The sequence below is a fragment of the Mauremys reevesii genome, linkage group 7 (genome assembly GCF_016161935.1).
Source record: "Mauremys reevesii isolate NIE-2019 linkage group 7, ASM1616193v1, whole genome shotgun sequence".
Lineage (NCBI taxonomy): Eukaryota > Metazoa > Chordata > Testudines > Geoemydidae > Mauremys > Mauremys reevesii.
This window is the reverse complement of record NC_052629.1, coordinates 6,472,702-6,485,198: the sequence shown is the minus strand read 5'-3', so window position 1 is coordinate 6,485,198 and position 12,497 is coordinate 6,472,702. Positions and strand designations below refer to the sequence as shown.

General features: G+C 46.7%; 1 protein-coding gene across 7 annotated transcripts in view; it reads right to left on the bottom strand.

The window, feature by feature from the left end:
* Window positions 1-12,497, bottom strand: part of SORCS3 (sortilin related VPS10 domain containing receptor 3) — a 522,792-nt gene that overhangs the window by 372,913 nt on the left and 137,382 nt on the right. The window contains exon 2 of one of the 7 annotated variants that reach the window (XM_039481985.1): window positions 2,900-3,037. The exons of the other annotated variants lie outside the window; for them this stretch is intronic. The gene's annotated coding sequence lies outside the window, so the exon portion shown is untranslated. The remainder of the gene's footprint in view (window positions 1-2,899; window positions 3,038-12,497) is intronic. 7 annotated transcript variants of the gene reach the window in all.

Below are 12,497 nucleotides of genomic sequence, written 5' to 3'. Positions count from 1 at the left end.
TCAGAATGGCAGAGGTAGAACACTCCGCCCCATTTGAACACATTAAACCAATGCTGAACATTGCTACAATATCAGCTCTACTCTGCCATCGGGGCGGGGGGGGGGCAGCTTGCTCTGCCCAGACCCATAGACCAGCCTGGGTGACCCGGGGTCTACTTCCATTCTGCCACTGACCCACTGGGCATCTGTTAACTGCTCTGCTCCACAGCTTTCCTAGCTGTAACACGGGCAGAACGACATAGGCCAGCTGTTGTCAAGGGCTGAGATCTATGGATGGAAGGCGCTAGATGAGATGGTAATACTGAGTGGCTGCAGTTTTCCCTGGCCGGGCCAGAGACAGGAGGAAGGTTGGTCTGGAGGATAGGACACCGGCCTTGTGAGTCATGAGACCTCTGTTCAGCTGCAGCTCAGATTCCGTGTGTGACCTTGAGCAAGTCATTTACATTACCCTGTCCCTGGGGCCCCCACCTATAAAATGAGGATAGTACATGCTAGCCTCAGATGTGTTGTCAGGGTAAAACCCATTCATGATTGACTGTGGTGATCAGGGTGCCATCTAGAGACAGAACACGACTGAAATTCAAGTCCATAGAGCGCTCATGAGGCTGCAGCCAAACACACCAACCTAAAAACCTAACCGTGGAGATCCTAAAGGAGGATCCAAGCCAGCAAGCTGGCTAACCGTTTTATACACCATTAACTCAACAGGGCTGAGCTCCAACTGCAAATACTACCCACCTCCACCAAGACAGCCAGGTCAGGATCTCTTGCTGGATGCCAGCTCTCACTCCCTGCTAAGGGTGTAGGCAGTGATAAAAAGCGTTAGGGAGGGGAGGAGAATGAAGAAATCAAACTAGCTGTCATGATTTACCCTGAAAGATGGCACAGCAAAATTGCTCTCACCTTATTAAATCACTCCAGATTCTGTTTGCACAGTCGCTAAAACCGTCACCTACCCACATTACGTGACATGACCTTCCCCGAGCACCACACACCCCCATCCTCCCATAAACTGTGTACGCCTTCCCAGGTTGGATCTGCTAGAAAGCCAATTATAATACTGACTGCTTCCAGTTAGACAAAGACAACAGACCCCTTTTGCACTCCAATTCCTCTTGGAAGAGGCCGAGGCAGATACTTGAATTACGGTCAACTCCAACATCTCTTATGAATGGCAAATTCCTTTCACCTCCTAGAATGTACTTGAATGGATAAGAAGGGGATGGAAGAACAACCAGCTTCTCACCCCCTCCATTAGAATTTAACTCACCAGCCACAGGAAGAAGGTTCTTAGGGCTTTACAGAAGCTCTCTAATTCAGGCTGCCAGAACCTATGTGGATGAGCTGGAACCGGACTCTTAGTGAAGGGTACATGTGGGGCGGGGGGGTGTCACAAAATTGGGAGGCAGTTATAGATTGCAACACTTTCTCAGATCTGTGCTGGGAAATCTAATTCTCCTCTAGAGAAGGAGAGATGGTCAGCTAGGGCTCCTAGCTTCTATTCCTGGCCACTGGCTTCCTTTTTTGGACAGTGGCCAAAAAAATTTAAAAGTGAGAGCCTGATACTAGGCTCTTGGGTCCATATTTATATGCTTTTGCCTGATTTCCAGAAGTGCCAAGCACCCAGGAGATCCCACTGGAGCCAATCCTTGGAAGATAGGGGCTACAGAACAAGACTTTTGTTTTAAATCTGCACATGCTCCTTACAGCGTATGCAAGTTTCCCCAACTCTGAGTTCTGCCAATGCCCATTGGTCTTGGCCTGCTGCAGTTCCTGCTGCACCAGTTGGCGATGTGCGATATAGGAAGATGCCCATTTGGAGGGATGAGATCATCAGATTCATTCACCCTCTTGGCCTCTCATCAAGCTTGGCACCAAGGTGGTGGGAGATGACTGCTCTAATCCCATCACAAGTTTTCCCTCTGGCACTCGCAATGGGACTGCGGAAACGCTACAAGCTACTGCTCCCACCACTGGAATCGATGCTTTGTGGCTGAGATGACGCATGGCATGCCAGAGGCAAGCTCTGGTGGCAGGAGTGAATTCTTCCTCCAGTCACTGCTGCAGACAGCTCATCGGCATCACCTACCCCCCCGGAGTAATGTTAATGTTCTGAACAACAGAAGTGCAACTTTGAATGCATTCTCCTGCAGCTCATTATTTCTTAAAACAGAACCAGATCCCTTCTAAAAATAAGGGCATTAACTCCGCTCAGTGACTTCTGACATGATCTGCTCGGCATCTCTATTGCTGCTTTATTCCTGGACCTAGCGTCAGCCTTGTGTGATTTACTGCCATGCTTTCCTTTGTACAATGTGCTTGTCTGCTCACCATCACCCACCCCCACAGTTGCCCACCAACAAGGAAAGCGATCACTGTAATTATACGCACTTAACCAAACTTCAACCTGTCAAGCACAATCCTAATGAACTGTGCTCATCACAAAGGAATACTATTTAAGCTAATGAAAAGTGAGGTCCCTCCTCCCGCCTGCCTCCTTCTCACTACTATGAAAATCACTAACAGGCAATGGTTTACTGTGAAACATGAGTAACACCACGCAGAGTGCAAAAACACATATTCCGAGGGATGGCAATCTTGTCAGAGGATTAATGACTCATGTCTGGATAATCAGATTCTGTAACAATAAAGCACCAGAGTCTTCAATACAAGCAAAATAGCCCCTACTTCTGATTCACACAGTCAATGGCTGCATTCAGTTACTTTGCTTTTTCCTGGAGCGGAACCATGCATGAAATTAAAGAAAGCACCAGAAATTGAGAGAGTGTGAGGAATGCATTCCTTGAAAATTACAATTCATCCCCCCACCCTGTCCCTCTATAGTATGTCAAATTCTGCTGTTAGTAAATCCATTGCAAATCTTGAATAGTTCTATCACCTTGAGACAAATTACTCTGGTTTAACACCAGTGGTGCTCACAGCAGAATTTGGTCTGTTGGGAGTTCAAGTCCTAGGGTGACCAGATGGCTTGGAAGATGAGTTATAGAGTCATTGCCTAGGTCACTAAACAAAAGACCTGGTCAGGAAAAAAAATCCAATGTTAGTACTGCAAAAAATATTTGATTAAAAGAATTTTGTTTGAAATTTCACAGAAAAAATTATTAAAGTTTCTAAATATTTTTTTTGCAGAGTTGTAGCCATGTTGGCCCCAGGCTCTGAGACACAGAAGGTGGGTGAAGTCAGGGGCGGCTCTAGGCACCAGCGGGCCAAGCGCCCGCTTGGGGCGGCATCCTGGGGGAGGGCATTTGGCTGGCTGGAGCGCCGGCGCCCCGCGCCGGCGGCAGGTCCACGCCGGGGGGGGGGCGGACCTGCGCCGCAGGCATGACCGCGCGTCCGGTCTTCCCGCGGGCTGAGCTCCGCGAGCAGGCGCAGGCGCGGCAGCAGGCGCTCGTCCGGGCTCCCCCTGCCCTGGCACCGCAGCGCGCGCGAGCTCGCCCAGCTCCGCCCGCCGCCCCCCCGGATGGCGAGCCGGGAAGGGACGCGACCGACTGGGGAAGCGGGCGGCGCGCGGCGCGCTCCTCGCAGCGGCAGCCTTTTGCAGCCGCCCCCTGGGTGAAGTAGTATCTTTTATTGGACCTTCACTTGGTAGACGAGAAGTTATCTATACAGAGCTCTTCTTCAGGTCTGGAAAATAACCCTGAGAAGAGCTGGGTAGCTCGAAAACTTGTCTCTTCCACCAAACAGAAGTTGATTAAATAAAAGTTTTCATTTGAAAACCCAACACACCCACCCACCCACCCACACAAACTTTCTTTATATTTCATTTCAAATGGAAATTTGGGTTTGATTTTTTTCCCCAGTGAAAAATATTTGAAAGTCAAGTTGTCTTTGAGAAACATTTAATGTTTGCTGAAACTGCATTTTTCTACTAAAAGAATTTCAGATGAACAATTTCAACCAGCTCACCTGGTAGAAGTCTGGGATGAAGAGACCGAATAGATAGGGCCCTACATTCACAGTCATAGGATTTTGTTTTAATTGTAAATTTCATGATTTCAGCTATTTAAATCTGAAATTTCACGGTCTTGTAATTGTAGGGGTCCTGAGTCATAAAGGAGTTGTGCAGTGGTTGCAAGGTTATTGTAGCAGGGGTTGCGATACTGCTGCTCTTACTTCTGCACTGCTGCTGGCGGCGGCGCTGCCTTCAGAACTGGGCAGCTGGAGAGTGGTGGCTGCTGGCTGGGAACCCAGCTCTGAAGGCAGAGCTGGCAGCAGCAGCGCAGTAGTAGGGGTAGCATGGTATGGTATTGGCACCCCTACTTCTGTGCTGCTGCTGGCGGGGCGCTGCTTACAGAGCTAGGTGCCTGGCTAACAAACAGCTGCCACTTTCCAGCTGCCCAGACCTGAAGGCAGCACAGAAGTAAGAGTGGCAATCCCACAACCTCCCTAAAATAATCTTGTGACCTCCCTCCCCCCACTCCCTGTGAAATCTGTATAGTATAGGGCAAAAGCACACAAAAGACCAGATTTCACAGGAGAAGACCAGATTTCACAGTCCATGATACGTTTTTCATGGCCGTGAATTTGGTATGGCCCTACTAATAGATGATATAGGAATCACACTGTATTGTCAAGTGCTTTTTCCTGTTCCGTTTTAATGACTCCATTGATGTGGCATCTACAAGTCCATCGTTAATGCTCCAATCACCATGGCATCTGAGCTCAGTTTCTAAAAGGAGCCATACAATCTCACTCTCTAATAGGATTCTCACCATTCCTAATAGCCTCAATATCCCTTTGTTTAAATCTCCACCCACTGCTCCTAGTTATGCACTTCCTGGGGCACCCTAAACAGTTTCACCCCCTTATTAACAGTACTTCTTCCAATGTGTGGAGAGAGACAGAGCAGCTGGAGACTGGGTTTCATATGCAGGACACAGGAATATTGCTTATGCACTGTGATCCTCTCTTGCCAGTACAGACCGGCTCCTTCCAAGCTGCTGCACTGCCAACACTCTGCAAATGCCAGAGGTGGGATGGTGGTAGAGAGTGGGCACGCACCAAGATCAATCACAGTGACAGAGATTAATAAGAGATGTGGGACTATATAGCACCAGAACTGCTGAGAGTGTGAATCCCAAGGAGAATCTGCAAACCACTGCAAGTGAGATTCCCCCCTAGAATATTCATAAGCAGCAGCAGCAGCACTGAGCTTGGCAGCAGCCTCTCCTCCATTCCCTCACCCAGGAAAAATGTCAAAGAGACCAAAGGTGTAACTCTTTATTAGATGCATTAAAATTAATTAGCTGCATTGGCCTTCCGCAGCGCCTAACCACACTCAGGAACACAGCAGTGGTTGGATTCCATCTGATGCTCATTCCCTTCCTCCCCCCACACTTTGTTTACCAGCCTTTACTTGACCTCGGATAGGGCAGGGTGGGAGATTCAGCCGGCATCTTTCTGAGAATGTTGCCATTGCAAGAAAGGCACTAAAAAAGGGATACCTAGACTTTCCCCATTCCTTAAGGGTCTTATGATGAAATCTAGAGGCAAAAAAAAAGGATGCAAGGAGAAAACAAGGGTGGAGGTGGAAGGACGTGATGGAAAAAAATGAGATGTAGCAAAATCAAAGCTGGTAGAGCGATGGCTCAAAGGACAGGTAAGGGAATATGGAGCTTTTCAGCTCCCAGTTGGTAGTGACCAAAAGCACTCACCCTCTGAAGTCCATTTGGTGGCCAGAGTGGAATGAAGCAGTGGGGTTCAGTCTGTTTTTTACTGGAAAGATGAACATATCACTGGGAGTCCACCAAAACTGGTCCCTGCCTTAGCAGGACCAGCAGAAAAGCCAAGAAGTGAATAGGCCACGGGTGATAGTGAAAATTCTTATCTCACCCCATGCTGACCTGGAGCCATCACCTACTGGATTCACAATGGCCGCATTGCCAAGTGCTGCATCCACTCAATGATCAGAGCAGAGACTTCGGCCTCCAGGGTTGTCAGTCTGGTAGGTTTCACCAGCATTAGTTGCTTTGAACATGCAATAGCTGATAATGCATCGTATTATCCTGCAGGAGATCCAGCATCATAAACCACCTTTGGCCTCTCACTCCCAGGTAGGGGACAATCAGTTAGAACATGGAGATGCCTGGCTTAACATCTAGGACATGTGGTGCCACCAACAATGCCACATCCCCTATTGTCTTACCTATAGAATGGCACATACTTGTACCTACATATCATACCACACAGCCAAAGCATCCCGATTTGAGGCTTGTAGTTTATAGGAATTGGGTGGTATCCCTATAAATAGCTTGTGCGCCCTCTGGTGGCCCTCATTATTCATACTATGTTTGTTGTGTAAAGAGCAAAACGCACAAGATGGCCTACAGACAGAGACACAACCACGGGAGCTAGAGAGCAGCCCACAACATGCAGGACACACAACACTCGGGCTCTCTGCTTCCAAAGACAAAAGGCTTTACTTAGTTCCGGTGAGCTAGGTAAACACAGTCAGTACAGGGAAACTTGAACACGTCTGAGTGACATCCCATCCAGTAGGGAACAGTGGAGCAAACATCAGACATACAGTAACCAGCTCCCATTGCAATACCAAGATGCTAATTTAGCATCCTGTGCAGCCTTCATTCCCCATTTATGCAAGCTAAACATGTCTGGCCAAATTCTGTTCTCCGTTTCTCCGATTGCCGAAGAGTAAGTCCTACCCTGAAAAGTGACTGTTAAAAACAGGATTTTAAGGTCCCCATGTTTATTGACTCCCAGCGAGTCTGATCTGCTCAGTTCAGCTCACAAGTAAAAGGGTGGAAAGTTTTCCAGATGGCAGGTCTGCAAATTGCACCTGGGATTGGAGAGTCAAATTGGTTTCTTTCTTTCTCACATATCATCATTAATGAAGGGTACGAAGGCCAAATTCTGCCCTTGCTTGCACCTGTGTAACCCCATTGTCCACAGATTATATCCTCAGAAAAACCATGCAGCCCTGGTGAATTCAGTGGGGCTTCCACAGGTGAAGCTGACTGGAATTTGATAAACTATTCTGATGATGATTCTCAGGAAGGCCCAGAATCCCAGTTCATTCCCTGAGCTGAGTCGGCCCTGCTGGGCTAATAGGTGCATACTGACTAGTCACCTGCCATCAACTCAGAAGGGAGCATCATGATCATCTAGTCTGACCCCCTGCACATCACAGGCCACAGAACCTCGCCCACTCCTGTAATAGAGCCATAACCTATAGCTGAGTTAGTGAAGTCCTCAAATCTTCAATTAAAGACTGCAAGTTACAGAGAATCCACCATTTATTCACATTCAAACTAGCACGTGACCTATACCCCAGGCCGCAGAGGAAGGCGAAAGCCCTCCAGGGTCTCTGTCAATCTGACCTAGCGGAAAATAACCTTCACGACTCCAAATATGGTGATCACTTAGACCCTCAGCATGTGGGTGACACCCACCAGCCAGACACCTGAGAAAGAATTCTCTGTAGTAACTCAGAGCCCTCCCTATCTAGTGTCCCATCACCAGCCGTTGGAGATATTTGCTAACAGCAGTCACAGATGGGCCACATGCCATTATATGCAATCTCCTCATACCATCCCCTCCATAAACTTACAAGCTCAGTCTTAAAACAAATTAGGCTTTTTGCCCCCACAGCTCCCCTTGGAAGGACTGTTCCAGAACTTCATTTCTCTGATGGTCAGGAACATTTTTCTAATTTCAAGCCTAAACTTATTGATGGCCAGTTTATAGCCATTTGTCCTTGTGCCACCATTGGTTCTTAACTTAAATGGAGGAACTATTTATCCCTCTGACGTATTTAGAGAGAGCATCCGTCTCTCCCCTCAGACTTCGTTTGCTTAAGCTAAACAAGCCAACCCCTTTGAGATTCCTCTCCTAAGACCAGGTTTTCTGTCCTCTGATCATCCTATTAGCCCTTCTCTGCACCTGTTTCGGTTTGAATTCAGCCTTCTTAAATACGGGAGACCAGAATTTCATGCAGTATTCCAGCTGAGGTCTCACCAGTGCCTTGTATAATGGTAACACTTCCTTATCTCTCTATTGGAAATAACCGGCCGGAGGCATCCTAGGATTGCATTAGCCTTTTTCACAGCCCTCTCACACTGGCAGCTCATAGTTGCCCTGTCCTTGACCAGTACACCCAGACCGTTCTCATCTTCCGTTGCTTCCAGCTGATATGTCCCCATCTTACAGCAAAAAATGTTTTTGTTAGTCACTAAGCGTATGTCTTTGCATTATTAATTTTCATCCCATTTATATTAGTCCAGTATTCAAGGTCATCCAAATCATCTTATATGATATTTCAGTCCTCCTCCCTATTGGCAGTACCTCCCAATTGTGTGTCATCTGCAAATGTGATTAGCATACTCCCACGCTTTGTGCCAAGGTCATTAATGAAAGTGTTAAATAAGATTTGTCCCAAGACTCTGAGCCTTGAGGAACTCCACTAGTAACTTCCCTCCAGCCTGACAGTTGAGCTTTCAGCATGACCCACTGTAGTCTCCCCTTTAACTAGTTTCTTATCCACTTTTCAATTCTCATAGTAATCCCCATCGTCTCCAATTTAACTAGTAATTTCCCATGTGGAACTGTATCAAATGTTTTATTGAAATCCAGGTAGATTAGATCTAATGTATTTCCTTAGTCTAAAAAAATTCTGTTATTTTCTCAAAGAACTAGATCAGGTTGGTCTGACACGAACTCCCTTTTGTAAAACCATATTGTATTTTATTCCAATTACCATCTAACATTATGTCTTTAATTACTCTCTTTCTAAATATGTTTTAGGACCTTGCATACAAATAAGGTCAAAATTAACCGGCCTATATTTTCCTGGATCATTTTTTCCCCCTTTCTTAAATATAGGTACCATATTTGAAATTCTCCAGTCAGAATACAGCCTCCAAGTTTATGGATTCATAAAAAGTCCTTGCTGTTGTTCTTGCAAGTTCCTTTAATATTCTTGGATGGAGATTACCTGGGCCCCCTGTTTTGGTCCCACTAAGCTGTTTGAGTTTGGCTTCAATCTCAGATGTGGAGATTTCTACTTCCATATCTTCATTCCCATTAGCCACCCTGCCCCAAACTCCTCATTAGTAACTGCCAAAGTAATCCTTTAGGTGTTGGGCCAGATTTAGATTCTGTTTAATCTCCACCCCATCATCAGTGTTTAAGGGACCCACCTCTTCTTTCCCTGTTTCCCCCACCCCCCTTTCTTATTTATATGGCTAAAGAACCTATTACTGTTGGTTTTAATTCCCTGTGCAAGGTCCAACTGTTCATGGCTTTTGGCAGTTCTCACTTTCCTCCCTATACTTCCTGTCCTCCAAGCAGTAGATCTCTTTGTCTAGCCACCCTTTCTTCCACACCCTGCAGGGAGATGCAGGCTTCTTCTGATGACAACATCCTGATCTGTTCTGATATGTTTGAACTTAACATATGGGTGGTCAAATACTGCTGGCTTGCAGCAGCAGGTGCATCTTGTTAATAACAGCCAGGGGCTGGGACAGAGGAGGTCCTGCAGGGAAACCTGTGGGAAGAAAAGTTAGGGACACAAGATGGCTGAGGTAATCTCTTTTAATGGACCAACTTCTATTGGCAAGAGAGACAAGCTTTCAAGCTTATACAGAGCTCCAGAAGATCAAACACCTGAGATCAGGATGACTTCTAGGTCTCTGTGTAAGCTTGAAAGCTTGTCTTGCATGCCAACAGAAATGGGTGCATTAAAAGAGATTACCTCACCCACCTTGTCTCTCTAATATCTTGGATTAGCATGGCTACAATACCACTGCATACAACAGGAAGAAAAATTAGGCAGAAGTATATGGGCCTTGTGTTGTTTTGAGTTATCAATCCCCCAGAAGGGAGTAAGCGTGGGTTATGTACAATGAGCCTATATTGTTTTCCAAGAAGGATGGAAGCTCTTCCTGTTTAGAAGTCAATGGGGTTAAAAAGGAATTTAGAATCTGGTCTTTGAGATAGTCAGTTCCAAGGAGTCCAGTGTTGCAATACTCATTTCTACCTACGATCTCCTGGGCGCTTAGGGAGAAGCACTGCAAACCTCAGCCTTTCCTGCAACTCTGGGGGATTGGGGGGTGGAAGGAAGAGACCTTACATCAAAGACTCACTGTGCATTCAGATGAGGAGGATGTGCTGCGCACTGTTGCTGTTTGAGACCTAAACAACAGCCGCTTCAGACACGGGATCGAACGCTGACCAGGAAAACAAGACTTTTTTTTTAAAAAAGGATAAAAGGAAAGAAGGAATATATTGCTTCTCTCTCCAAAAAAAGGTCAAAGTTAGCCCCACCAGCAAAGCTGCAGGTGCCATTTCCATATGCTTCATGTAGCCTGAGGACAAACTATGGAAACTTTCAAACATTTGTACGAGAGAGAGAATGAATAATGAATATTTCATGTGTTGCCTGAGCTTACTTGCAAGATTCTTGGAAACTATTAAAGTGCAACCATAATATTGTCATCGTTCACTTGTCATTTTCCACCTGGCTGGCTGGGAAGAGAAGGAAAAAGACTATCTAGGCTCTGATGCCACAGTTGGAAGAAACCCTATGTCCAGTGTTTTAAGAAAGAAATTGAGAGATGTCGCAACAGAGTTGGGCATTTATTTTATCAGTGTCCGGACAGACTTTCTCGTCAGATGTCATACTTCATTTCCAAGGAGTTTTTCTGCTCCTCACAGCTTACTGCAGAAGAGAGAGTTTTGTGCCATCAACAAACATTGCTCGGCACAGGCGGGAAGGCGGGGCTTCTCAGCTCAGAGCCTCCTTCACCAGTGAGGGGTCTATGCACCACATCCCACCTAGGATAGAATTTCTGATCTGGAGAGAGACTCCAGTGACTTCAATGGGGGTTGCACTGGCCCAGACTGAAGTCAGTAGCCCAGCTCCCCTTGATTTCAACAGGATTATACTTGATGACTGCTACTTACAGTGGCTTGACCACATTTACTCCCTGCATTACTTACAATTAACCTCGGATCTTATCAAAGGGCTGAGCACCCTTAAATCCATGGCAGCAAGAGGGTTCAGCAATTCAAGAGGTGCTTTGCACTTTCCAGGATCAATTCAGGTTAGCCTGCCCTCTAGTACACCCCAGAGCCTGTTTTCCCAAGAAGCAGTCGCTGATGATACAGAGAAACTGTTTCTCCAAACTATACCGTCATATAACAATTCAAACTTCAGATTCTCCAACTGCTCCAGGAATAAATGAGAGACAACCACAGCCAAACAGCTGAAATAAAGAGCTAATATAACCTGTAAGTTCAATCCATCTCTATAGTGCAGATACCAACATCAATATTCAACAAGAAGAATTCAAGAGATGGAGGAATCAGACACACAACAGAAATTTGATTCAAGAGTCAGACTTCTCTCACAGCAAATTATTACACTGACTTCACACCGACATAATTTAAGACTGAGAAATCTCCTTAGAAATCAGAGATTGAAAATAAAATACACTCCCAACCCTAAGTCCCCAAAACAGGAGGGGAAGAAAATTAAAGAAGAAAAAGAAGAAAAGATCCAACCGAGAATCAGGATTAAAAAGAAAACAAAAATCGATTCTGCTGACGGAATAAAGCTTCAAGTCCACATCAGAGAAGTTCAGCATAAACAACAACAAAACCCAAGGGATTTTATCTCAAACTCAAACTAGTATTTGTTTGACAGGGGCCACGAGGAGTCTTAAGAGGCAGAGTCACACTGTGCTGGGCCCTGATCAAACCCTTTTCTTAGTCTCGGCCGACACTGACTTTCTGGCTACTTACAAAGGAGGTGGCTATTGGCAGTGGTACTGGAACACCCCCTACCTCTGTCCACACCCCACCCCAGAGCTGAGGCCAGGAGCAGGGCCCTGTCTCCAGGAGGGGAGGACCCGGACAAGAGAAAGGGGGCCGAGGCTGGGGCCACAGCTGGGGGTGGGCGCGGGGCAACGAGCGGAGCCCTGGGGCCCACGTGCAAGGCCAAGACCAGAGCCCCGCGTAAAACCTGAGGGTGCTGCAGCACCCCCCGCACTCCTAGTTCCTGCAGCTCTGGCTGTTGGAGCTATTTCACCCTGTGAATGGGAAGAGGGAGCGTAGTTCTTATTAGAGGGGGAAACGAACATTCTCGCAGCGCGAGTGAATTCAACTCTTGCCAGGTGAGCGAGGATCACAGCCAGTCTGCAAACGCTAATTTAGCAGAGGGCTTGTCGGCACAGAGACCTAGTGCGTGGCAAGCCAACGTGGGAACGTGTAGTTCACTAACTTGGTACGTAGACCCTGCGGCCATGTGATAAAAGTTCTGTTGTGCGCTTTAGCACAGGGCAACAGGCTCCACACAGCAATTGTGGTAAGCTAGTGCGGTGTAGACTTCTACCCCAGCTTCCGTGCACTAAGTCGTCATATAGACGAGCTCTGAGGCACCGATATGGCCTCATTACGGTCGTGTCTGAGCATCTCAATACTACAGGGAGGTAGAGGAATGCTATTAGCCCCCTGTTTTA